Here is a 27,567-nt window from a genome sequence, read left to right as displayed (position 1 = left end):
TCTTCTAGGGTTCTAATCCAGAATGGATTATCAGGAAGGAATGCTATAAGGGACGAAGGTGCAGAGGGTGGGAACTACCAGACATAGAGACATTTATCTACACACACTATGCTAGAATGATGATGAAGGAAACATTGGAGGGAAGTGGGAAATTTTTCTAGATTTTGGGCGGGAAAATGGCTGCAGAGCATGGGCCTATGTGGGACAGGATGGAAAAGGCAGTGGGCTTGGAAATTGTTGATATATTATGGGAAAGTAGAAAAATTTATTAAAGTATTAGGTTTGGAAGGGATAGGTATACAAGATTTGAAAGAAAAGGGAAGGATTTTGAAGGAAATCAGAGGGAAAGACAAAGTAACTGAGGTGGGTGATTAGTCCAAACAACAAGCAAGGTGAGTGTGGAGAGGGGTAAAGGGGAAAGATTTAAAAGGGGAGCATGCAGACCTGATGTGGGGAATGGTGAGGAGGGTTTTAACAGTAGGAGAGGTTCAATATAGGTGGGGTTTGGGAAGAATAGCAAAATGCCTATAGGAGAAGCGTGTGGGGGGAAGAAGTGGTGGTACATGTATTTTGGGAATGCAGCTTTGCACAGGAAGTTTGGAGGAGGGCTCAGAGATTTTTACAAATTTTAGAAATGAACGATAAGATAAATTTTGGAACAGTGATATAAGTGTTGGTTAAGAAAGGACAGGAAGAAGGGAAGATACAGGCATGGGTGATCTGTGTTAATACCGCACTGAGGAACTTGCTGATCATGAAGGGAATGGATTTTACTACAAAGGAGTGTTTACAGATTGCCCTGTTTAAGCTCAAATATTACATGCAAAGGGACAATGAGGAGGAAGATGAGAGTATAAGGGAGGAGATGTGGAGGAACAATAAATGGAAATATGCTTTAACTTGACGAGTGCCTGAGATAGTGGCAGTGGCGATGTGTAGGGGTGCAAGAGGGTGCATGTGCACCCCCTGAGAGTGCCAGTGCACCACCTGGCAGGCTGCGCTCTCTGTTTAGCCAGCAGGCAGGGGGGCAGGTGGGAGCACCAGTGCAAGTCCCCCCTCACCTCCCCCGCAAGCGCAGGCCGGGGAGCGGGGCCACCAGCAAAAGCGGCTGCACCACTTCCGGAAGTGGCTGCAGGACTTCTGGAAGCAGCACAGCCGCTTTTTGGTGAGTGAGATTGGCCACCGGGGGACCCCACCCTCGGTGGCTGACTGGGGTAAGGGGGAACATGTGCCCTCCCTGACTCAAGAGGCACCAGTCGCCCATGGATAGTGGGATGAGAGAGAGGGGAGGGGAGGAAGGGGGATAGTCATGGGAGGAGATAATGTTATTGTAAACTGTTAAGAGATGAGGAGGAGTTAGTATGTTGTGATGCTTTGTTGGATGATATGACATGTTTGAGATCAGTAAATATGTACCAGAGTTCTTGGGTTTTTTAATAAAATGTTGAGTTCAATTTAAAAAAAAAAAAAAGATTCCCATCAGTATGTTTGCCCAATAGGCTGCATCCAAATGCACATGGACATTTGGTTTCCTGGGAAATGCCTGTGCACGCAACACTCTGGTGCATGGCAGGTTACCTCAGGTGGGGTAGGGCCCCTACCCTTTAAGTTCCTTTAAGTTTCTTCCAGAGCTTAAACTCCCCACCTACCATAGAGGAGGCTGGGGTCAGCACCTGTGCTGATCCCAGCAGTCTTATCTGGGGTCCTGAGGGCCGGGGAAGCTGTAATCACACTGCTCCTGCAGCTGGGAGCCTAGCCAGGCTCCAGTTTTGGGCAGTGCGTGCTGCCACCACATCTGCTGCCCTGGTTGTCTAGACCCTCTGAGATGAGTTATCATTTTCCTCCCCTGCCTCCCCCCCTGCACTGAGGCCCTTTTCCCCAGGCCTGACACCAGAAACGGAATTTATCTTTAAATTTTGGTGCACTTTAATGTGTAGATTCATTGAACAGAACTGTTTCCACACCACTTTCTAGTGGCAATTCCTTCTTATGCACAACATCTAATCACATCTTTACTTAGGGCATTTTACTCCAAAAGTAAACTGATCTTTAATAGCTTCTTTCAAAAAAAGAAAAAAAAAATGTATCAGAACAATAAGAAGCAGACAACATTTTTTAGGCTTGCCAAGAATCCAGAAATACGACTCCTTTAATTTCATTCCAGAGATTAAACTCATATTGTTTTGTTAAACAAAAATTTGAGTCAGGCACATAATGCTTTTTTAAAAAACTCTGTTATATTGTTATATTCCATTCTCAAAGTCTTGTGGAAAATCTAAGTCTCTAAGCACCACAAATGTACTGTTTTTTCATCTACAAAAAATAGCACTTTCCACAGCCATATCTTCTTTATTAATTTTATTCTTATCTATATTTTATAGGAATATTAATATGAACATCTGTGATGTAGGGATATTAGTGAGTGCCTAGGGTGGGGAGGGGCAGCACCGATGGTATGCCGATCACAGTAGATGAGAGAAGGTGCGGGGTGGGAGGGCAGTCACCATTCTGTTTACCCCACTTTCTCACCAAGATACGTTGTTTGGTACAGCGCTAGGTTTCTCAGCTCCTATGGCTGGACAAGGACAGAGCAGAGAACTTTGCTCTCTATTTACTTTATAATGCCATCCTTGTCCCCCACTGGGTTCTTGGAATCCTTCCAGCCCCTGCCTTGAAACTGGTACAGAACTGGCTTGATTGATATTTTCTATGAATGTCTATTTTTCTGTCTTCTATTAGATAGTGAATCGTATATCCTTGTGCAGGTGTTATATTTTCTAGTTATAAGGTTGCTCTAGAAAAGAAGTCAGCTACATACATATCAGTCCCTTTTTGCAGAATGCCTCCAAAGCCCTTCTACACTGCTAGTTTAGGTTGACCTTAAGGTTGCCCTCAAGCCCAAACATACCAGCCATCTTTCCCTTAGCACCACTCAGTGCCAGCTAGCTCAACCCCAGAAGCCCTGCTGAATATCCAAGTACATGGCTGATCTTGCTTCAAGTCTCTTCTCAGTCCAGCCTTTACCGTAGCATTTGGCTCTTATCTCAATGTGCATTCCTTGAACATAGAAAGTCCTCTAGTAACCATCCCATAATTCCCTGTTCCTGACTTCTAACCCTTCTTCATGTATCTTCCATATGCAAAGGCAAACCTGGAGAGAAATATAGTCTTCAGATTTATTCTTGTAAGGGCTTAACTTCACAAATGAAGAGTACAGTGAAGATGGCTTTGGTGCAGGCTATGAGGTATGACATCAACTAAGCAGCTTGCATATTTTGGGTTAGGTATGCAGTGACCTGAAAATCAGTCCTAAATAATAGTGTAGAACAGGGGTGGGAAAAATACAGCCCATGGGCCAGATCTAGCCTGCCAGGCCAATGGGGTCCCTGAGATAATTTAGAACATTTATATTTAACTGCTCCTGGCTGCCTGTCAAAGATGACAGGAGCCAGGGGCAGTAGAACCCAAGGGCAGCCAGCAGCAGGACCCAGGAGCAAGGCCACCCCTGCCACACCCCACCCTCATTTCCCTCCTACTCCCATCCCCCAACTGGAAGCCTCTGCCTGCTGCCAGCCACTTTCACTGCTTCCCTGCAGCCCACATGGCTGCTCCAGAACAAAGTAGCCCCCACCCGCATCACCAGAGTGCAAGAGCACGGGGCCCACACCGGTACCCCAGGGCCAGGAGCGGGAGGGTATGGGGGTGGGGGGTGGGAGTGTGTGTGTAGTGAAGGGACTCTGTGTGTGTGTGTGTGTGTGTGTGTGTGTGTGTGTGTGTGTGTGGTGAGGGAGGGACAGAGTGTGTGTGTGTGTTCATAGGGGAGTCCCACATGCACATCCCATGATACGCACGCACCCACACCCCACCTCACACTGCCATACACTCAGGCCCCAATCCCACACCCCCTCACACACCCCAGACACCCTTCGCACCACACACAGCCCCCACAAATCCCATACCCACCCATACCCCACATATTCACACACACACCCACATGCTCCCTCACCCCACACCCACAACCCCCACACCTATCCATTCCCTCCATGCACACATGCACACCCTCCCCCACACCTCATATACTGACACATCCACAGCCCCCCACAAACCTATACCCACCCCCCATGTCCTCTACCCCCCGCTACAATGTACAAGAGTAAGACTTCATTTTAAGCTGTTGTGCAATCACCTTTATGTACACTACACAAACACATGTAAATCAGGACAAAAATATTTTTTTAAATCAAATTAATGAATGTTGTAGATGTTCAATTTTTAGAATATAATTTGGTATTTTTCTGGTTCTGAGATGGCAAAACCCCTTGCTGAAAGGAGTATTTATGGGGGCAAGGGGAGGGGCTTCTGTTGGCAAAGGTTGGGGGTTAGGGGGCAGGACTTCCAGTCACAAGTTGACATAATAATTGCCCGCCCCTGGTATAGAAGTATCCTACCATATTTACCTGAATCCAAGGCTACTTTGAATTTAAGACAACCCCCAATAATCATATTCTATATCAGTGTTTCCCAACCAGTGAGCCATGCCACAAAAGTGTGCTATCAGAAATGAACAGGTGTGCCATGGAATTTTGTCATGGCAATGAGCTACAATAGGTGTGAGGATGGGGAATGCCTTAACAGGTGTGCTGCAGAAAAATTTTATTAATGTAAGTGTGCCTTGGGCTGGAAAAGGTTGGGAAACACTGTTCTGTACCCCCACCCACCACCACCACTGCACCAGGGAGCAATGGCAGGGAGCAAGCAGCGGCAGGGGGGCAGGCAACAGCAAGGCAGCAGGTTGTGGGGTAGTGAAGTGGCCTGACCCCTGCTCCTCACCCCCTGTACCTTGCCCCCTGACATCTATCTCTCCCACCACTTGCTCCCTAACACCCCCTCCCAATGCCTGCCCCCTCACTGCCCAGTAACATGGGAAATACCCATAGTAGATCACCCCCAACCAGTGGCTGTCAAACCTCTTCTTGAATACCTCCTGTGATGGAGAGTCCACAACTTCCCTAGGCAAGCTATTCCAGCACCTCACTGTTCTAACAGTGAAGAAGTTTTTCCAGATAGCCAATTTAAATGTACTTGTCTGCAGTTTCAAGTCCTTGGTCCATGTACTCCTCTCTACAGCAAGACAGAGTTTGGCCATGGAGCAGACTCTATGTACCTAATAGAATTTGCCCATGGACCACTGGAATGGAGGCAGGAAGGGTCTCTACAACCACTTCAGTTTTAATGGTAACCAAGGATCTAAAGCTCTGAATGTGGTGGTGGCTGCAGGGCCAGGGAAGAGTTAACCTAGCTCTTGGGGTGACACCTTCTCTTGCAGCAGTACCTTTCCTCTGCTCCCTGCCTCCATCCCAGTGCCTTCCTTGACTGCGCACCCAAGGCTTGTATACCACACATAGCAGCTACTTGTGCCACTTGTGGCACGTGTGCTATGCGTTGGCCACCCCTCAAGTATCACCTCACATTAATATTGATGATTTTTCACCTGACAGATCTTAAGGTTGCATTTGCCTTTCTCATGACAATATCACATTGGTGGTTCATAGTCACCTTGGCTGCTTACAGATGTGAACCCCCCCCTGCAAAATAGTTCATTACTTTCAGCTTGGCATGGGGGTGCACCGAGCACAGCACATGCCCAAAAGAGGCATCACACTAGTTTGACCTGGTTTACCCAATATCTGTATAGATCAGGAACTTCAGTAGGGTTTCTTGGAGCCTTTATCTAAAGCTGATTCAGTCAGCTATTAGATAAAAAGCACTAAATGCATGGCCAAAGCACCCAATCTCTACAGACTCTGGGGAGCTAGGCCAAATTAACGTGCTTCCTCTTCTGGTTAAGTGCTGTTTTGTTTTGTTTTTTTCACATCTGTCAGCAGCCCTTGTGATTAATGAGTACACTGAGCGCAGCTCCTCCCAAAAGATCAGAAATCATCTCTTAAAAAGGAATAAGTATTACGTTATAGCTTTAGTCTGTCTTTTGACTTTTTTCAACCCCACTTCACCCCCCTTCTAGCACATGTGCTAATTAACAAGGATGCGGGTTTTCAATTTTCCCCTGGAAAACAGAGAAAAATATGGAATCGTCACTTTACCTGAGGAAAAAGTGGATTTCTCATTTTAACAGAGAAACCTGCAAATTTTGCTCTTTTGCAAAGAGCTCTTTGCAGGCTAGCAGAGTTCCATCCAGCCTGCAAGAGGCTGGGGGGGGGCAAGAGCGGGAGCGGAGAGACGCGTGGGTGATAGCTCACTGCGCCCCTGCTCCCCCGAAGCCCCCTAGAAACCCTCCAGCAGCTGCGGAGCCCCCCCGCTGACCCCCAGTGCAGCCGGGGTAAGTGGGGTCCGTGGAGAGAGGGGGCTAACCCCTTAGTGTGTGTGTGGGAGGCGGCGGCTGAGTGGAGCCGGGCCGGGTCAAGCCCCGCCCAGGCCCCTACTTCGCCCAGCCCCCCAGGGAGCCACGCAACCGGAGCCGCACGAACAGACTGCACAAACAGGCGCGCTTCTCTGCCGGCGCGTGAGTTAGCGCGGAGTTTGCGCGGGAGGGCGCCGGACCCTGCCTGCGCACCCCCCAGGGTAGACAGCCCCAGCCGTAGCCAGCCTACCAGAGGCATGCCACGGATGGGCACGCACCGCACCCCGAGGGTCCTCTCGGGCTCTGCAGCCCCCCCCCCCTCTGGTGCCTCAGAGATAGCCACCCAGATGGAGCCCCTGGTTCCGGGCTCCACACAGACGGAGCCCCTGGCTCAGCTGCGGGGGCTGCCTGTCCCTTTTTCAGGCTCTGGGGCCTGGGACCATGGCGACCTCCCCTTGCGGGGTCTGCTCCCTTTTGGGGTCTCTGGTGCACCAGCTGGAGGAGCTCCAGGCCACAGTCCAGAGACTGCGGGACATCAGGGACTGCGAGCAGGAGATAGACTCCTACTGCCAGGCCCTTCTCCCCCGGGAGGCAGAGGGTAGATCACAGTCTCCCTCCAGGCCAGAGGAGGACTCTGGGACCTCCTGCTGTGTCCAGCCAGGGGCATGGACCAAGGTGGTCAAGGGCCCTAAGGCCTGCCGCACCAAGGCCCCTCCCCCGCCAGAACTGAGCAACAGGTACGCACCTCTTGCTGCCCCAGCAGAGCCTGCTGAGTTGCCGGCCCCCACAGGCAACATGGGCCTAACTGCAGCTCCCGCCCCTGCTCTCCCCAAGACAAAACGTAAGGTGTTTGTTGTGGGAGACTCCCTCCTCAGGGGGACGGAGGGGCCAATCTGCCACCCCGACCCCTTAGCCCGGCAAGTCTGCTACTTCCCAGGGGCCCGCATCTGGGACATTGCGGAGAGGATCCCCAAGCTCCTCAAACCCACAGACCACTATCCCATGCTCCTTATTCATGTGGGCACCAATGACACGGCTCGGAGCACTCCCAGCCAGGTCATGAGGCGCTACAGGGATTTGGGAGCGGGGCTTAAGGGTCTGGGGGCACAGGTGGTGTTCTCGTCGATCCTCCCAGTCTCAGGCTATGGGCTGAGAAGGGACAGGAGGATCTATGTGGTCAACCAAAGACTGCGGCGCTGGTGTCGTCAGGAAGGCTTTGGCTTTCATGACCACAGCCCGCTCTTTGGCGAGAAAGGCAGCGAGCTGCTGGGAAGAGATGGTCTCCACCTCTCTCCCCTAGGGAGGAGGCTCTTCTCAGCCAGACTGGCTGACCTGCTCCACCGGACTTTAAACTAAGCCCACTGGAGGATGGGGGGACTACCGCCACTGCTGGCCCGCTGAGCAACCCTTGCAAAGCCAGCGGATCACGGCACTCAAGAGAGCCCACCCCAGCCCTGGTAAAATCTGTGGGCAAGGAAGGAGTCCCCCAGGGGGCACTTGCCTGCCTGTACACTAATGCCAGGAGCTTGGGGAATAAGCAGGAGGAGCTCATCCTCCTGCTTAGTGCAAACAATTACAATGTCATAGGGATAACGGAGACCTGGTGGGACTGCACCCATGACTGGACCACGGGGATAGATGGCTATACCCTGTACAGGAGGGATCGTGTAGAGAAAAGGGGCATGGGTGTAGCTCTCTATGTTAAGGAAAGCTACGCGTCCCTGCAAGCCGATATTGGCGACCAGGGTGGACGGCTGGAGACCCTCTGGGTTAAAATCCGTGGGGAACACGGCACAGGGGACACAATGGTGGGAGTCTACTACAGACCTCCCACCCAAAGTCCTGAGCTAGACCAGGAGTTTGCCCAGGAACTGGCTGAGGCAGCTTGCTCCAGGACCATGGTTGTCATGGGTGACTTCAATTACCCAGACATCTCATGGGAGGATCGCTCAGCAAAATCTGAGCGGTCGCAGAGCTTCCTCTCGTGCGTGGATGACCTCTACCTGACTCAAGAAGTCTGTGGGCCAACGAGAGGCAAAGCGCTGCTCGACCTGGTGCTGGCTACTGGGGAGGACCTAGTCGGCGACCTAGTGATCGATGGGAAGCTGGGTGACAGTGACCACGAGCTGATCACCTTCACCATCCGCCGAAAAGCTGGCAAGTCAGTCAGCAACACGCAAGTCCTTGACTTCAGGAAAGCCGACTTTGACAAGCTCAGGAGGCTTGTCAGTGAGGCCCTAAGGGACTGTGACCACAGGGAGAGGGGAGTTCAAGAAGAGTGGTTGCTCCTCAAGGGAGCGATCCTCAATGCCTAAACTAAGTCTATTCCATCTCGGAGGAAAGGCAGCAAGAGAGCACAGCAGCCCCCCTGGCTCTCCAGGGACCTAGCAGACCTCCTGAGGCTAAAAAGAAAGGCCTACAAAGGATGGAGGATGGGAGTCACCTCCAAGGAGGATTATTCTGCACTGGTCCGGTCCTGCAGGGAGCAGACCAGGAAAGCCAAGGCTGCAACTGAACTCCAGCTAGCTTTGAGCATCAAGGACAATAAAAAGTCCTTTTTCAGATTAATGCTGACTTCGTGAAGGAACATCTTGAGAAGCTGGATACCTTCAAGTCAGCCGGCCCTGACAATCTTCAGCCCAGGGTACTCAAGGAGCTGGTGAGCATCATAGCCCAGCCTCTAGCGCGGATCTTTGAAAACTCTTGGCGCTCTGGTGTAGTGCCCAAAGACTGGAAGAAGGCCAATGTGGTGCCTATCTTCAAGAAAGGGAGGAAAGTGGATCCGGCTAACTATAGGCCCATTAGCCTGACTTCTATCCCGGGGAAGATCTTAGAAAAGTTTATTAAGGAGGCCATCCTTAATGGACTGGCTGACGCCAACATCTTAAGGGATAGCCAGCACGGGTTTGTTGCGGGTAGGTCTTGCTTGACCAATCTCATTTCCTTCTACGACCAGGTGACCTATCACCTGGACAAGGGAGATGAGATTGATGTCATATATCTTGACTTCAAAAAAGCCTTCGATCTGGTGTCCCATGATCGTCTCTTGGAGAAACTGGCCAATTGTCGCCTTGGGTCCTCCACGATCCACTGGCTGGAAAATTGGCTCCGGGGTCAGACCCAGAGGGTAGTAATTGATGGAAGTCACTCATCGTGGTGTCCTGTGACCAGTGGGGTCCCCCAGGGCTCTGTCCTTGGACCCATACTGTTCAACATCTTCATTAATGATGTGGACACTGGAGTCAGAAGTGGACTGGCCAAGTTCGCCGATGACACCAAACTTTGGGGCAAAGCATCCACACCAGAAGACAGGCGGATGATCCAGGCTGACCTGGACAGGCTCAGCAAGTGGGCGGAAGAGAATCTGATGGTGTTCAATGCCGATAAATGCAAGGTTCTCCACCTTGGGAAAAAAAACCGCAGCATCCTTATAGGCTCGGCAGTGCTATGTTGGTTAGCACTATTGAAGAAAGAGACTTGGGGGTCATCATTGACCACAAGATGAACATGAGCCTGCAATGCGATGCTGCGGCTAGTAAAGCGACCAAAACGCTGGCTTGCATCCATAGATGCTTCTCAAGCAAATCCCGGGACGTCATTCTCCCCCTGTACTCGGCCTTAGTGAGGCCGCAGCTGGAGTACTGCGTCCAGTTTTGGGCTCCACAATTCAAAAAGGATGTGGAGAGGCTTGAGAGAGTCCAGAGAAGAGCCACGTGCATGATCAAAGGTCAGGGAAGCAGACCCTACGATGACAGGCTGAGAGCCCTGGGGCTCTTTAGCCTGGAAAAGCGCAGGCTCAGGGGTGATCTGATGGCCACCTACAAGTTTATCAGGGGTGACCACCAGTATCTGGGGGAACGTTTGTTCACCAGAGCGCCCCAAGGGATGATGAGGTCGAATGGTCACAAACTACTACAAGATCGTTTCAGGCTGGACATAAGGAAGAATTTCTTTACTGTCCGAGTCCCCAAGGTCTGGAACAGCCTGCCACCGGAGGTTGTTCAAGCGCCTTCATTGAACACCTTCAAGATGAAACTGGATGCTTATCTTGCTGGGATCCTATGACCCCAGCTGACTTCCTGCCCTTTGGGCGGGGGGCTGGATTCGATGATCTTCCGAGGTCCCTTCCAGCCCTAATGTCTATGAAATCTATGAAAGAGGTGGGCAGTAAGGCAGGGGGCATATATATCACAGATTTGGGTTTTTTTATCACAGAAATTGCAATTTCTTTTTGTCAGGGAAAACCAGGATCCCTGCTAATTAATACTGCCAACTCTCCCAGCTTATAAAATAATTTTAGCCTCCACTACTCACCGTAAAACCCCAAATTAATCCTCTCAAGCCAGGTCCACTGGGGCTCCTTCCGGAGTTTGTTACCCTACCCTTGTGCATGGAGAGAGGAGGGGGTGCTGTAAAATAGTCCTTTTTCCCTCTAGGCTTGGGTGGGGGCAGGTTCAGATTTCCTCAACTTCCATCCCTTTCTCAGGTGTTACAGGGAGAAAAAGAAGTAGGTTGGGTAAGCAAGGTTCTGAGCTTCTTGTGCACGATCCCTCCCACTCCTGTAAAGATGGCATCAGCTCCAGAGGGGATTATGGAACCTTGCAACAACCTGGATCATCTGTTTTACCCTAGGAGGTGTGCAGAAAGCCAGTCAAAAGGGATGTTCCCCTAAAGCGCAGTTAAATTCATGGAGTGGCCCCATTTATGCCACAGCTGGGCTAGCCCCAGAATAGCCCAAATCCTGTCACCTGAGAAAAAATAACAATAGGTGATGTCGCTGCTATGCACTGCAGCGGGAGGGTCGGGACCTTAGAAGCCGTCAGGTGGGTACTTGTGATGCTTGGAGTGGAATTAATTAGGCACAGACGCTTATCAGTTGCAAAGCAAGATTTGTTTACTCACGCTGTCAAGGTGGTGAATAGCGGAGGTCAGAGATATTTGGATAGTTACAGCTTAGGGTTTGTAGGCTGGTCTGCATAAGAGTTCGGTGGTCGGGCAGAAAAAGTCGGGCCTGCAGGTCGTTGATTTACGTCTGAGATTGGGTCGAGACGCGGGGGGGCACTGACAAGTGATCAAATTGTCAGTTACTCTGACACGTACGTTCAGAGGTCTCCAGGTGTATACGGAGTTGCTCTCCCCTTCTTCTTCCTCTTTGCAGAAGTGTATCGGGGTTTTATTTGTGTAATAGCCAATTGGTTTTCGCCACGTCATAAATTTAATTAGAATTGCCAATTATCTAGCGGTTTTCGCTAGGGTGTTTTCACAGGGTTATTCCTTGTTTTCTTTGACCAATTATAATGATTTATGTAAAGCAAAGAAGGCAAAAGGTTTATCTCTGTTAGTGGCGCAGCAATAAATTTCTTTTTGACATGCGCAGCAAAAAGGCGGTTACTGGCAAAAACTTTTGTTAACCCTTAGTTAACTTAGTGCAGAATAAGGATGTTTTTGAACGATCTCTTGCTAGTGATATGGGCACTACTAATTGGGTTGTGACAGGTGATAACACTAGTTTTTGAGCATGGGAAATATTACTTTGACTTCTAATAGGCAGTTTACAGCTTCTACAAGGAGCTGCAGAGGCATACAGAAACCAGGCTGAGAAAGACAATCTAAACTAGTAAATAAATTTGGCTAAACTGCCAAAATGATAGCAGAAATGTTGAAGAGAATAGAAGAACAAAACAACAGATACTCAATATTCTACACAGGTCAATCTTAGCATGCAGAAAGAGTTTTACACTGTTAAGTATTTGGAGATCTATGGATGAAAATGAGTAAGAGGTCATCATGTGGCTGTAATTAAATAGTTGCTACAACTACAGGCTGCATTGTAATGTAAATGCACAAGGGTGTTATGCCTCAGCTCTTTGTTCTTGGGCAACCCTGGCACAGGATGCAGTCTGTCTGACTCACAAGGACTCACCCCCCCCCTCCCTCCCCTCCTCTACCTAAACGAAACTGATTAAGATGCAGTGAGAGACACACCTAAGACCCTCAAGATAAGGGTGACACGAGTGAACCAACTGCCCTAGGTCTCATTTACATCCAAGATGGAACCAAATGACCATTCATTTACATGAGAGATGGAGAACAGAAAGCCTGAAGCAGAGACTGCAGTGAATTCTGGGACCAGAGAAGCAGGGGAGCACTGCATGATGGGGAATCTGTGCTTCAAATGTTAATCAACCCATGTTCACACACACCCAGCTCAGCATTTATCAGGCCAGTTCTAATCTGGATTTACTAAGGACTTTTCCCCCCCCAGACACACACACACAGCTCTAAGTTTAATAGGCATCTCAGGCTGTACATTCCCCGGTCCCACTATGGGAGGCCTATTTAAACTTGATTGACTAAAACTCGGTTGCCGGGTTAGGGAATGCTGAGGCAAGAGACTGAGTCAGAGGAGGTATGGGCAACATTGGAACAATGGTTAAGGGTTCATCACAGCATCCAGCCTGCTGGAGCCCTAATCACAGGTGTAGTCATACCTTTCCCGAGATGACTGGTGGGAGTCCTCTCCACAAAAGGTTATGAGCACCCCAATAATTGCTTTAAGTCTGTTAAAAGACTATAGTAAAATCTGGAAAAGTCATGCTAAGCTGAGGCTTGTGCACAAGTAAAAATCCAAAATCCTGATGCTGCAAGCTATCTATTGTTCCTGAAGAAACCATGAGATATCCCATCGGTATATCTGCCATCCATAGGAATCTCAAGCTGGCTCCCAAGTATTTGGTTACTCCCTAATCTTAAGTGTTTCCTGATTATCAATCAGTTTCCTGAGATGGTCCAAACCAGATAACCCCTTGTCAATAGAAAAGACAATGATTTACACTACTGAGGGTGCTTCGAAGCAGCTGAACTGAGGGTATAAAAATCTGTAAAAAGTGTGTGTGCTTCAAGAAGAAGAAGAAGAAGGAAAGGAGAAGGAGAGGAAAAGGAAAGAAGAAGAAAACTCCTGTGCTGACACCATCCCCTGTCGTTCTTGGGACGCTGGAAGAACAGATCATCTCTCTCTTCAAGGATTGTGCTACAGACTGTGCCTGTCAGCTTTGCAGCCTGAATATCTTGGACTAGGTGAGATCCCAGCACTCGCTCTCTCTCTCTTCTCTCTAGGCATAAACTTCTGAACCTGAACTGTATCAGTTAAGCTTGAGCTAAGTTTCCCCAAATACTTAGTGAAACCAGGGTAGTATTGTCATTGTTTGTGTTTGTTTTTCTTTTGCATGTCTATTACTACTAGTACTATTATATATTTCATATGCTTAGCAATAAATAACTTTTATAGTCAAACTGGTAGTAATTGGGTATATTTTTCCTTCTCTGCTTCTCTTTCCTCCTGTGCTCTGCAGCAACGCTTCTTTTACCTAAGCTAAAGATCCCTGTGAAGCCCAAAAATATTGTGGAGTCCGCTCATCAAGAGGCCAAAGATTGGGACATGCTGAGTTTGAAACACATAAGGGGATCAGCTTGTACAGGCTGATTGACCCAGTTTGACTCAGACGTGCCCTTATGAACTGAATGCTGGCCCATGAGGGTGTCAGCTGGACACCCAGCTGGATTCAGAGGGATTCTGTTTACTTGTGTGCTTGTGTCTGACTGCATTTTATTGTTGTTCTTATGAACTGATTCTTGGCATATGAGGGTGTCAGCCTGTCCATGCTAATCAACCCGGCCAGGTCAGGTGTGTCACGTTAATTTGTGTATGTTTGTGTGTATGACTGATTTGGTGACTGGAGGAACCCAGTCCCATTGAGATTGAGTCCTGCAAGATAGCTCCACTGGGGGTGAGGGCTTGCAGAAGGGAGAGATACAGCTCCGTATAGTAACACAAGCAGCACATTGACAGAATCACCAAGACCCTAGAAACTATCCCTAATAAATGAGCACACCCCAAAGTAATGGGCAAATTTGGTAACAACGGGTAGAGGAGAGTCTTGAGTCTAGCTTCTCCTGGATTTAGAACACAACTGCATAACCATCATGGTTACCTAACATGGATTTGAGGAATGGTGGCTGGGAGAGGGTAAATAATTAATATACAGCTCCATGCTGCACTGAGAAAGAGAATACTGGATTCAAAAAATTCCTTCTGTGCATTGTTTTTCATGATTTTATTTAAAACAGGCACTTTTAAGTGGGTGAATCCTACTGCTTGTTAAAGTGCTGAAGCAGTCTGTTTGAACTAGGCAGAAGGCCTGACCCACAGCCTATTGGAGTCAATGGGCAGATTCCCACAAACCTCATTAGGTTTTGGATCAGGCCTACAGTGTGAGAATTCCCCCTGCATATTCCTCCAGGAGCCCCTCAGCCTTGTCCTATTATCCTGCACTGAAACTTTCCTAAACTGGATAGGAATGCCTTAAGTGTGGATATGAAGTTGATTTTTGTTTGAACTATAGATTAGATTTGTGCCAAGAAATGTAATCTATTCCAAACACCAGATTCAAGCCAATGGCTCTTTAGATGTAATTTACCCTCCAGATGGTCTCCTTCTTAATCAAAGCTGATCAGCTTATGTTTTTGTCTGTTTTAATTTCAGTGCATTAGAGCAGCGACTGCCAGTTTCTTTCTGTAATTTAGGCTCTGTCATTATTTCCATTTTTTTCCATTCCTGTCAAAGCTATTTTTTTCCAGGTCAGACTTGGCAAACAAATTGTCTTGAGGTACAGAATGAATTCTGGCCAAAGAGAATGACTTTACTTTCAAAATTACTTTAACTTATTTTGGCCAATTCAACATTTCTGAGATGCATAAAAATTAATGAGCAGAAGGTCTGTGATCACAGATGCTCTTGATAGCAGCTCTGCATACCCACAAAATGGTTTTGACCAACCCCCACTCAGGAAGCCTTCACTAAGGCTCCATCCAGTGATGTCCTGAATACTTCTTTCCAAAGACTCTCAATTCCAACTTAAGTCAACACACAGTCAGTTCATACTGCTTCTGCCCAAGCTAGGCATGGTGCATGTATGAAAAATAAAACTTCATAACCAAGGGCACTCACAGGAGATAGAAACTCTGAAGTCCTGTGGGCCTGTCATCCATATTCTAATATTATAAAAGCCTTAGTCTGTCTGCCCATAACGCTTTATTTGCACTCTGATTGGTTGTCTGAAACAATCAATCAGAGTGCGAGCGTTTGGATAGGCAGGGGCATCTGTGCTGCCACGACGATGGCAACGGAGCAGAGGGCAAAGCCAGCTCTGGTCGTGGAGCTAGCCTCGCTCCTTTGTGGCCTGAGGCGACAGTGGTGACAGACAAAGAGAACAAGGTCCCAGCCCCAGCCCAGGGGGATATGGTCCCGGCCCCAGCTCAAACCAGCAGGAGGGAAGTGGGGAGTGGTCCTGGCCCCAGCCCGAAGCAGTGGGGGGAAAAGCAGGGAGCAGCCCCAGCCCCAGCCTGAAGTGGTGGGGGGAAGGGAGGGGATCGTCTGCAGCCCGAGGGTGGTGGGGGTGGATGCAGGCCTCTGTTCCCGCCCCCCCCCCCCTTCAGCATTCTTGACAGGCAATTTGCTAGTTCCTTATAGTTACAGCTGTTAATTCATACATGTTTGTTGTGAAAAAGACTGGCAGGACCTAAGCCACTGTTTACCTGGGATACACACTTCTCATTGGCATCACATAAGAACCATGGTTCTTCCTTTTAGAGATGCTGAGTACTGTTTAGTGGCCTCAGTAATAGTCAGACTCTCAACAACTGTTAATCAGATTCTGTTTAAATATTTTTCTCACCTGCAGCCAAAAACTAGCTGACAATCAAAGATGACCTATTCTTTCTTAACAGCTATGAAACATCCCTATGAGTGCGTCCATATGAGTGCGGTCATGAGGAATATGGTTTTTTAAACATGTTTGCAGCACCACATACTGCACAGTCTGCAAGGGCACATGCTGCCTGAGCGTGCACTGCACCAGGTTTTTTTCATGGTTTTCTTTGACCCCTAAATATCCAGGGGTCAAAAAAACCCACAGCAAAAAAATGGTGCAACATGCTCAGCCAGCGCGTGCTGCTGAAAAGCAGAGCTGGACCACCTAGAGCCATACTGCAGTTGCCAGCCAGGCTCTGCATGGCAGAATCACCACAGGTGCAGTCCCAGAAACCCCCCAGGACCCCAGGTAAGGCTGCTGCTAAACATATACATTTCACAGAGAAGGAATTACCTGCTGAAGCTCAGATAAAAGGTACAGGGAAAAAATGAAAGGTGCCTGCTACCTTCATCTATTTATTGTGGTTTTATTTACTCATACATTTCTGGCCCAGAGTCACAGGACTCCTATATTTATTCAAATTAGTCATTTTTCTGTTAGGACCAGAGAGTTCCTAAATGATGCTGGGCAAGTCACTTAAACTAGTGTTCTCACAAGTGACTGCTAATTTGGTGTTCCTCAGTTTCTGGGGCTAGGGACAGACATTCAAAAAGTCTGAGCCTGAATTGCTTCAATCTTTGCAGGTTAGCCTAACCTGCCTAGGCTGAACTTGTTTGTAACCTCACAGACTTCCCCTCTGGACTGAAGAAATGCAGGCACATGCCTGCAGTGGCTCAGGCTAGAAGCTGGGGGGTGCTAGAGCAGCCCTCCCTTTCCTTCCATAGTACTGAGCTAAGTGGGGGGCATGGCCAGGCCCCAGCAGGATGTTCTGATTAGGGAGGGGTTCCCCCTACCCCCCTCACTGCTTCTAACCAGCAGGGAGCCACCAGAGAGTTACACAGCATTTACTTACACAGCAGAGAAGAGCATTTATTAGCCCATCAAGAAAACAAAAGCCACTCTCATTAGTTCAAGCTCTTCTTAAACAGCTTTTTCCAAGAAAGGAATATAGGGACATTACCAGCTACCTGTTGATTAGCTCCAAAAACCCTAAGCAGACACTGTCCTGTCTGCCTTGCACAGATACCTTTCAGCATTAGCTAGCATACCACATTCTGGTTATGATCCATGATGTAGGAGAGGGGAGGTGGGGATCCCTGCTTGAGCAGAGAGTGTGGTGGGTGTGGGCGGTACAGGGGGAATCCAGGCAGGCCTTGCTATGCCCGCCATCTCTGCTAGAGTTCCAACCAGGGAGCAGAAGGGAGGGGCCAGCCCAGCTCTCTGAATCAGACAGCCCCACCCAAGGCTGCAAAGCACGTGGGATGCTGTGGGACTGTGGTTTAAGTTAAACCAGGAAGAGGTCTGAGATAGATGTTGCATAAACCGGCTTGACCCAAATCAGTTAAGTCTGATACTACATTCAACAAGGTTTATCTCAAACCTGTTTCAACCATTTTCAAACTGGTTTATGTGCACTGAATGTCTGGTCTGTTAAGGGGTTTAAACCAGTTTCTGATCACTTAAACTGGTTTATGTGTAATGTCTGTCCCTAGCCTGGGTGTCTAAATTGAGACAGGGGACAGCACTCACAGCTGCAACTCAAGTTAGTGGATACTATACTTTGAACATATAAAAAACTAAGTATATAAAGCTGAGTTTCTGAATAAAAAGTAAACCACAAGCCTCCTAAATTTCAAAACTGGTATACATGCTTGACCTTCATTTGTTTCTCAGTTCCCCATTTATAAACTTGGGTGCCACCCACACTGCACAAGGATGCTTGGAAGATCACAGAATTAATGTTTATTAAGCAGTTATCTATTTCTACGTGAGCACTACAGACATGCCCGTAAGGAAGTGAATAAATCTGGACTAACAGAAGGATTTGTTTTGCATACAGTAAATAGACATTGAGCTACATATTGAACAATGAAGATAAAAAATATTGAATAGCTGCTCATTAAATGATTGCCTTCAGTCCTGTATAGTGAATCACATACATATGCAATTGTAGCATCAGTGAGCACTTTAAATGATGGAGTTATATTATGATATTTTAGTTGTAATCATTTTCTGGGAAGTGATTATAGATGCTTGGATTTTAACAAATAAAAATACAAGCAAAACAAGTGTGCCTTCAGAATGTAATTTAAAGGAACAAGGAGTAACAATACTGTTCCTAAAGGAACTGGATCATGATGGAAAATTATTAGTTACCCCTTTTGTGCCTTCCTTTGAGGTATAATACACAATGAAGATATGCTTCATTGTGTATGACTCCTTATAAGAGAGCTGTTTGAAGAAAGACTATGCAGCATCCCTCCATGTAGCTGTCTCCCCAAACCTCCTGTGATGGAACTGACTCGTAGACATCAAGCTCATAGAACATAAGCGTTTTTTCCCCAGGGACCTGAGCAACAAGGGGTAGGTCCTGTTTTGAAAAATAACCACAGGTACCTGTTCCACAAAGAGCACACTCAAAGGGTATCTTCACTATGGAGTGATTTCATTTTACCCAGGTACTGCCTATCATCCCTTCTACCCCTCGTTTCCCCAGCCACACACAAAATCTTAGCACCTGGATTGAACAGAGTCATCAAACTTAGCTGTCACATCTTATGGGGAGGGAGGACAGGGATAGAATAGAATTAGGGTTCTGGTGCCCTTTTCATTTGCCTACTTTGCAGTAAGGATACAGGCTATATCATCTGATTGCTGATAATCTTTGAATGTCTTCTCAAACTACTTTCCAAAGAGGATAGACAAGCTATTCCACAACTCACTGTAAAAGAATCAGAGCAATTTAGTTTATTGCATCACAAACCAAGAGAGGAAGTCCTCTGCAATACATGCAGAGAACTACAGCACCAATGAGGATGCAATAAAGTGAATGCTTTGCACTGTTGGTTTACACCTAGGTTAGGATGACCTGGATGCTCAGACAGGGATTCTAAAGTTAGCAGATCTATTTACAGTGCAGTCACCGAAGGAACTGAGTAAAAACAGCTTAATTTGATGAGACAGCTGTGACGTTTTGGAATTGTACTGTGATAAAGGACAGTATTTCTTTTCAAGAGTCCATAATTTGTTAGAAATTGTTATAGGATAGGATAGAAATTCACTAGAGAGAAATAAACATCATACTTATAGGTGATTATAAATATTTCTCTTAAACTCTTCCTGTGTTTAGTGAAAGAATACTCAAAATCTATAATTTAGGTATTCTAAGTATTCTGTGAAACTGAAAATTCCAGTGGTCTTGATTTTTGGTCTTGCATCTGCTTCACAATTAAAAAATATAATCTGCTGCAAATGCATCAAAGCTGATCTTATCCATATCTTTGCAGTAATAAGGAAAAAGTTGTTTCTTTAAAATAACATCCTAGTAGTAAAACAATGCTTATTTGAGAGCACTGGGGGGATGGGAGAGGAAAATAATAGGTATGGAAGGGGAAATAATAGGTATATTTTGCCTCAATCTATAAATGTTTTTTCTTAAATAATGTGCTTATTAAAGTCAGACATTCATGCTCAATCTAATGCATTGAAAAAAAATTATATCTTAATATAAATACATATTGCATAGAAATTGAAAACAATATATTGAAAAAAACAATTCTGAAACTTATCAATTACATTCCCAAAAATATTCTGTCCAGTCATTTCACTCACACTCCAAACACAGAAACATACCAATGAGGCTGCTCTAAGACATCCTTCTGTAGCCAGATTTGACATGTAGGCCTTTGACATGCTTCACAATCTGGACCTGAAGGCTGCTGAGGCTAGGCCTTTTAATGAAACCAAACAGCAATCAAAGACAGGTCTTGGTTAAAACTTTCTGATCCTTGGAGTTGTGTTGGGTACACACTGATCTGAAGACACTAGATGCAATGGTGAACTCCAGCTGTGGCTGTAGGTTGGAAACTGAGGAGCACTATTATATTTCTGACTATTCATTAACAGTGGTTTGGTGCCCGTTACATCAAATCTTCTTTGGGAAGGTAACTGGCTGATCTTTTGAGTTACTTTCTTGTTGTGTTAATTGCTTCATCAGCCTATTGTGAGTCACTGTGAAGGGAAGTGACATTCCCTAAGCTCCTGGGTCTGCCATCAAGTGCAAGGGACTCAAGTGTCTTGCCACTCATTTTTCCTCTTAGTTACAAAATAATCCTTACAATAAAAACTGTTTAGAGGACAAACAAAATGAATAGTTTTCTTTCTAAAATAGTACATGGAATTAGATTGGGGCAGGCAATTATTTTGGCTGGAGGGCCACTTAATGAGTTTTGGTGAGTTGGTGAGGGCCACAAGGGTAGCCCGCCCCCTGGTCAACATATTGGGACTGGAAGTCCCACCTCTAACCCCCGACCTTTGCCACCAGAAGTCCCTCCCCTTGCCCTAAAAGTACTCCTTTTGGGAGGGAGAGTGCTGCCATCTTGAAACCAGAAAAAAAATCAAATCATATATTTAAAAAAAAATTAAACACCTACTATAACTTATTTTAATTATTTTTAATTGTCCTTAATTATGTGTGTTTGCATAGTGTATCTAAAGGCAATTGTATAATAGTTCAAAATACAGTTCTACTCTTGTATACTGTGGGGGGAACAGTTAAGAGGGGTGTGTGTGTGTGTGTGTGTGTGTGTGTGTGTGTGTGTGTGTGTGTGTGTGTGTGAGATAGGGTGTGGGAGAAAGGGTGGGGGTGGTTGTGGGGTATGTGGCTGGGTTGGGGGTAGTGGGAAAATGTGGGCTTGTGGTGGTAGGGGTGGGAGGATGTGTTTGAAGGGAATAGTGGGGGTGAGGTGTGGGTGTATTTGGGGTGCACATGTGTGTGGGAGTGGGCAGGCCCTCAGAGTACCTGAAGTCTGCCAGTCCCTGGAGCTGCCTGCAGGGGCAGCAAGTGGAGACAGCCCTGCCTAGCCCCATAGGACTCAGTTCCCTGCACTCCCAACCTAGTCCCTGGGTGCAGGTGGTGTCAGTGTGTGGGTCCAGCCCCACCAAGCCCCATGGGATGAAACCAGTGGTGCAGGTCATGTGGTTCGACTGGGGCTGCAGGGAGAGCAGCAGAGCCAGCCCATCTCCATAGCACAGAGCTCCCCACCATTCCCCATGACCTTCCCATAGTAGTGACCAGGGCCAAGCCACCAGCTTCATCACACACAGCTCTCCCCAGAGGCACATGGCTTGGGTGGACTGTATGCGAGCCTCATGTGATGGAACCAGGCAGACCCCACACCTGGGTTCCATTCTCCTGCTGCCCCAACATGGCACCCTGCTGGCCCCAGGGCACCAGCACAGGCTTTACAGTCTCACCTGCCACCTCTCACTCCCCCACCCCTGCCACTTCCCCCACCACCACTGCCACCTTTCTTGTCCTGCTTCCCTACTTTCCCACCTGCATGCCTGCCCTCCACTGCTGCTGCTGTTTCCCAGCCACTACCACTCCTGCCCCCCCACCTCCCCACTCCCCCTCACTGACACCGCTGTCTCTGCCCACCCACCACCCCCTCTTTCCCTGCCCTCCCACCTCTTCTCACCTCTCCATCCCTCCTAGCCGGGCCAAGCTGAGCTGGCTCCATGCCACATCATGTAGTCTGGGCCATACAGCCAGGACCTGTATAGTGCTGGTCAGGGAAGGCTGGCTCCAACAAGACACAGTTCCCAGCTGCATGGCCAGGACCACATGGCATGGCATGGAGCCAACCCGACTTGGCCTGGCCCCCACAGAGTGAAGCAATCACTGGCGATCCCCCACCCACAACTGTTCTTATCTGAAACTTTCTTGCACAGAGGAAGGGTGGGGAAACAGCCCCATGGTCACCAGGCCGGAAACCTCTACTAGGTGGAAGCTTTCAGTTAGGGGTTGGGGGTGGGGCAGGGCCAGATGGGCCTTGCTGCTGCCACTGCTGGGTCCTGCCACCACTGAGTCCTGCTGCCAGCTCCTCCTGCCACTGGTGCCTCATAAGCTTTGGCAGGAATCCAGCAGCAGGTAACAATTTTCTAAACTTTAGAATGGATAGAATGGCCTGGTGGGCCAGCCTGTGAGCTGTATTTTGCCCACACTTGAATTAGATGGTGTAACTCAGTGTCAAATATCACTTATTTTGGAGGTTATTCTGCAAACAATCATGTCCAGAGAAGGTTACGAGTGATAACCAAGCAGACTTCAGACCTATAGGAGTACTTGTAACTGAGTTATTCTCCTTATCACCTATAGAGAAAATGGTTCTTAATGTAAAGATAAAAAAAGAGCTGTTTTTCCTGACTTACCTGCATACAATATCATCTGACATACTGACCTATTGCCTAAGATAGCAAAGAGCATGAGCTGATTTAGGATTTTGAAAGTGGAGTGGCACATGGTGAGGTGCATCATCACATAACACAACACATTTTTCTCCACCTAAAAAGACACCAGAAGCTTGACGAATAGGCTAGGGGCCTGGGGCTATATTGTTCAGTTCAAGATTGTTCCAAAAACAAATATAACTTTATTAGGATGAGTTAAAAACAGTCTACAAGGCTGTGAAATAAGAGCTACATTACCAGAAGCAACTAACAGACAGCAGAATTGCAGAACAAAGGATAGCTTGATTAGTGGAACGTCAAGACAATTAAAAAGGGGAGAGAGCCATTAACACTGGTGGAATGAAGAGTTTAAGAGAAATCAGATAGATTTTAATGAGCCATGAAGTCAATTGACTCCCTCACTGCTTCCTAAATAGAAATGCTGCTGTCACTGCCAGGCACCTGGTTTTGAACTTCAGGTGAAGCAGGAATCAAAGTAGAGTGAAATAGCACCAGGGCTTCCTTCCTGGATCCATCCCTGCCAAAGACAGTAGGTAATAGGGCTGTGCAAAACAGCACCACTTCATTTTGACTTCCATTTCACCGTTTCAAAGGGATAGTGTTTCATTTTGTCATTTTGTTTAATTTCAAAGCGCTATTCTGTTTCATTTTATAGAAACTGTTTCGCTGCTTCATGTTTCAACATTTTGCCTATAAGCTATAATGGGAAATCATGAAAATACCTATAACTTTGTCGTTTCTTGCCTGATTCAGATGAAAAATGCAGGGATGGTAACCCCTTTTGAGAGCATGAAGCCTGCCAAGTTTCAAGAAGACAGGTGCAGGGGTTTCTGGGAAACTGCACCTAAAATTGTTTAAAGCAAAACATATCACTTGCTGGCAGCGGGAGCCTGCTGTCATCCCACATGCAGATCTGGGGGCCCGTGTCCCCCAGGAGGGCTCCAGGGCTGTGCCAGACTCTTCCCAGGGGATGTGAGCCCCTGTATCTGCATGCAGGATGAGAGCATGCTGCCGCTACTGGCTGGGGGCAGTACCAGCACCCCAGTGCAGCCCATGCCAAGCTCTGGGAAGAACCCAGTGCTGCCACTGCCACTGCCACTGTCCCAGCTGGCAGCGGTAGCCTGCTATCATCCTGTGCAAAAATATGGGGGCCTGTTCCCCCTGGGAGGGCTGTGGGGCTGTGCCAGACTCCTCCTGGGGGTTGCAGGCCCCTGGATCTGCACACGGGATGACAGCAGGCTGCCCCTGCCAGCCGGGACCGGAGCTGGGCACAGCCCATGCCAAGCTCCAGGAAGCCTTCTGCTGCTGTTGGCCCCAGCTGGCAGGGGCAGCATGCTGTCATCCCACATGCAGATCCAGGGGCCCAGGCCCCCCAGGAGGAGTCTGGCACAGCCCCATAGCCCATCCTGCACCCAGGATGGCAGCATGCTGCTGCCACTGGCTGAGGCCAGCAGCAGCACCAGGCTTCCCGGAGCTCAGCATGGGCTGTGCCCAGTGCTGTTGCCAACTAGCAATGGCAACCTGGTTTCATCCCACATCATCCAGGGGCCTGTGGCCCCCAGGAAGAGCTGGGGGAAGTGATCAGAGAGCTAGGGGAAAGACTGGGGAGCTGGGGAATCCAACTGAGAACTGAAAATTACCGCAGCTCCCGGTTCGATTCCCCACCCCACTGTTCAATTCCCCAGCTCTCTGATCACTTCCCCCAGGTCTTCCCAGGGGGTGCAGCCCCCCCCCCCCCCCAGATCTGCACATTGGGTTTCAGCACGCTGTGGCTGCAATTTCAGTGGCAGCTTGCTGAAACCCCGTGCACAGATCAGGGGCCTGCACCTCCTGGGAAGAGCTGGGGAAATGATCAGAGGCCTGAGGGAAGTGATCTGAGATATGGGGAATTGAACAGGGAGCTAGATGTCAGTATCAGAGCAGTCCTTTCCCTCTCCTTCTCCTTAGTTTCTGTTTAGCTGCAACAAGCCTGGCTTTGAAACTCGAAACATTTCAAGTGCCCTCATTTCATTTCAAAGCTGTTTCAAAGCCTTGTTTTGTTTTGATTTTACTGTTTCGAGCTTGAAATGCATCAAAACAGCTTCAAAATGAAGCACTCATCAAAATTTCGCACAGCCCTAGTAAGTAACCTTTATGAATTATAGCTACAAAAATGATTCTTCAAGCTAGACAAATTATACTGGGCTATAAATTGATCATATTGTGGATCCAGGTGCCTAGATTTTTCCCTGGATTGAACAGGAAAATTAATAACTATTGATTTTTAATTTACTGGAAACAACCAAAAATGTCCATCCAGCTTTATATTCCAATCAACTTTAGAGAGTCTATTCTAGGAGCATTGTGATAAAAAGGCCACCACACTACAGAATTATGTCTAATTTGCTGCAGGTTGCTTTGGAATATTTCCATGAAATGAATGTGAATGTTACCAGCAGATGTTTAGATACTACCAATGTGGTCTCTCTTTCTTAAAAACATGGAGGCTGAAAATCAGCCTACTGCAGGGAAACCCCTCTGGGATGGAAGACATGCTAAAATGAAACCTAACCACAAAAAAGAGAAAGACAAAAGCAGAAGAAAAATAAGAAGAGAACAGAGGCAAAAATGAGATAGTGTAACAGATACACAAACTGTGTTGATTTGATAAAGTAAAACACATTTGCTATTGCTCAGAAAAGACCTCTTTACTGGATTGATCTCATTATCTTAACTGAAGTCTTGTCCTGCTGTGAGCTGTTCCTTGCTATCCAATTCTTGAGACAAATTGCCTTCTTGTGGTGCTTCAGAAGAATGGGATACAAAACCACCCTGGCTATAAACTTTGCAGCGAGCACAAGATCTTTTTAGCTGCAGGTTTAAGCTCAAAGAAAGCAAGGAACTCGTAGTAATAAATCAATGAGAAAAATCAGCAAGAGCAGCAAGAGCCATCAGCAAATGGCTGCATGCACCAGCTTTGAGTCTCTGGCACTATTGCTGTTTTGTAGTCAAAAGGCTATCTGGGATTTCATTGGGGGTTTTGGAGTGATCTGGTGGTTTTGAAAATGCTTACCATTTAAGATGATGTTAATATCTTCAGTGTCATTCTTATAAAGTGGCAAGACTTTTAAAAATATATAGAAAATGGTTTTCTACCTCTTCACTGTATTTGGCTCTTTCAACTATATGATTAAAAATATTCACATGGGCTATTCAAAATTCAAAATAATTGTTTTCCTTTTCATTTTCCCCATTTTATTTTAATCCATTTAATTCAAATTTAAATCTTTTTTGTTGTTGTTGTTTAATTTCAAAGCAATTCAAGATAAACACTTCACTTTTGGTAATCTCATGGAAATATCAGAAAACTGTACAGAAAAAAAATTAAGCCAAAACATTTTTTCATTAAAATCAGAGTTTTTTGCAGAAATTAATTCCTATTTTCAAGACAGCACTAATCAACAGACACAGGCAAAAAAATTCCCCAAACATTTCTTAGAATTCAAATTAGAATTTTATATTGCATTGGTTAATCATTTGTTGCATAAATTATAAGTATTTGGCTGTGCTAATTTTTCAATTATATAAATAACAGCTATGATATTTTTAAAAAGAGTAGGAAGGAACATAATAGTAGTATTTAAAGTAAAGTAATATCCATTATTATGGAAGTCAGATGCTGCAGTTCAACACTTGAGCAAGGGAAAATTCCATGAAATAGAAGAGAAAGAATCCTGAAGCTGATAAAAAGAAAATATTTTTTTACCTTGGCAAGTCTGTAGATCTCACAGCCACAACATATCTCCGAGGTCAAGAACTTAACAGGATTAAAAAAAAGGATTAGAGAATTCTATGGATAAAAAGTATATCCACAGATGCTTCTAATATTAAACAAATTTATAAATTATATAAACTCTTGCCTCAGAATCCAAACTAACCTGCCAGTTAGGATGAAATTTCCACAATGATACATTATTAGAAAATTGTTCATTTTGGATTTCCTTTACCCTGTCTCTAAACATCAGTGATTAGCCAGTATCAGAGACAGGCTACTAGACTAGATGCACTGCTAGTTTAATACACCATCCCCCCCACCCTACACAGATTGCCGAGCTGAGTCTTGGGGGACCAAACTGGGGCTGCCTCCCCCCACCTCCAGTTCCCAGCAGCTGCAGCTGTCAAAATACTGGAGAGGTGGGTGGATACAGTCCCTCTGCCATGTGGGCCCAACCTCCCGCCGCCCACCCAACCCAGCAATTTGCCACACAGGCCTCACCCCCTGCAGATTGTTGGTTCGGGTAGGGAGGGGGAGCGGCAAGGCCAGATCCATATGGCAGGGTGCTCCCTCCCCGCCACCCCACCCCACCCCACCCCACCCCAGCCACTTGACAGCTACAGCTAGCTATAGTATGAGACTGCACAACCCAGCTTTTGGCTGCCACAGGAACCAGGGGTGGGGGGAAGTGAGCCCCCCTGCTGTGCAGATCTGGCCCAGGCCTCCCCCTCAAGATCCAAACCAGCAATCTGGGGAGAGACCACACAGCATGAGGGCTCCATTCCCCCAATCTCCTCCCAGCTGTGCAGAGAGGACAAGAGACAGAGATTTTTTCTCTCTCCTCCCTGTGACACCAAAGGGACAAGGCTGGGCCTGTGCTCACCCAGAGGAAATGAGCACTGCACCAGGGGAATACAAGCTACCTTGACTTTGGATGGGATATGGTACAGATGTTCAATAAGGCGGTCTAACCTAAAGCACTGTAGTCTGATACCACATCCATCCAGGGTTAACTTAGAGTGGGATCTGCCATTTTTAAAGGACTTTATGAGTGCCTATACAGAAGCACCAAGGCTGCTGCAGTGCACTGTAAATTACAGCGCATTGGAGCAGACTTGATTAATCAAGTCTGCTGAAACATAGTAATTACTGCACTCCATCAGACTCCAGTATCCTGTGTATCAGCATCCCTGCACTTAAAAATGGAATTCAAGCTTTAGTTAAAGCACCCCACCCCCATTTTTAAGCACAGGGATGCTGATACATGATATGCTCTGGGTGCTTTAATAAGAGTGGCTCTCTGAGCTGCTCTAATTAAAGCGCCTCTCCCACAC

At 47.1% G+C, this 27,567-nt stretch overlaps 1 long non-coding RNA gene across 1 annotated transcript in view; it reads right to left on the bottom strand.

The window, feature by feature from the left end:
- LOC109282506 (uncharacterized) overlaps positions 1-26,661 on the bottom strand; it is a 62,987-nt gene extending 36,326 nt beyond the window's left edge. Inside the window, exons 1-2 of the long non-coding RNA XR_002089507.2 lie at positions 26,397-26,661; positions 26,225-26,275 (exon numbers count right to left, since the gene is read on the bottom strand). This is a non-coding gene — a long non-coding RNA (uncharacterized LOC109282506). The remainder of the gene's footprint in view (positions 1-26,224; positions 26,276-26,396) is intronic.
- Positions 26,662-27,567: the final 906 nt, after the last annotated feature.

Source organism: Alligator mississippiensis, chromosome 9, assembly GCF_030867095.1.
Source record: "Alligator mississippiensis isolate rAllMis1 chromosome 9, rAllMis1, whole genome shotgun sequence".
Classification (NCBI taxonomy): domain Eukaryota; kingdom Metazoa; phylum Chordata; order Crocodylia; family Alligatoridae; genus Alligator; species Alligator mississippiensis.
The sequence above is the reverse complement of the archived record's forward strand: the minus strand, read 5'-3'. Positions and strand labels throughout refer to the sequence as shown.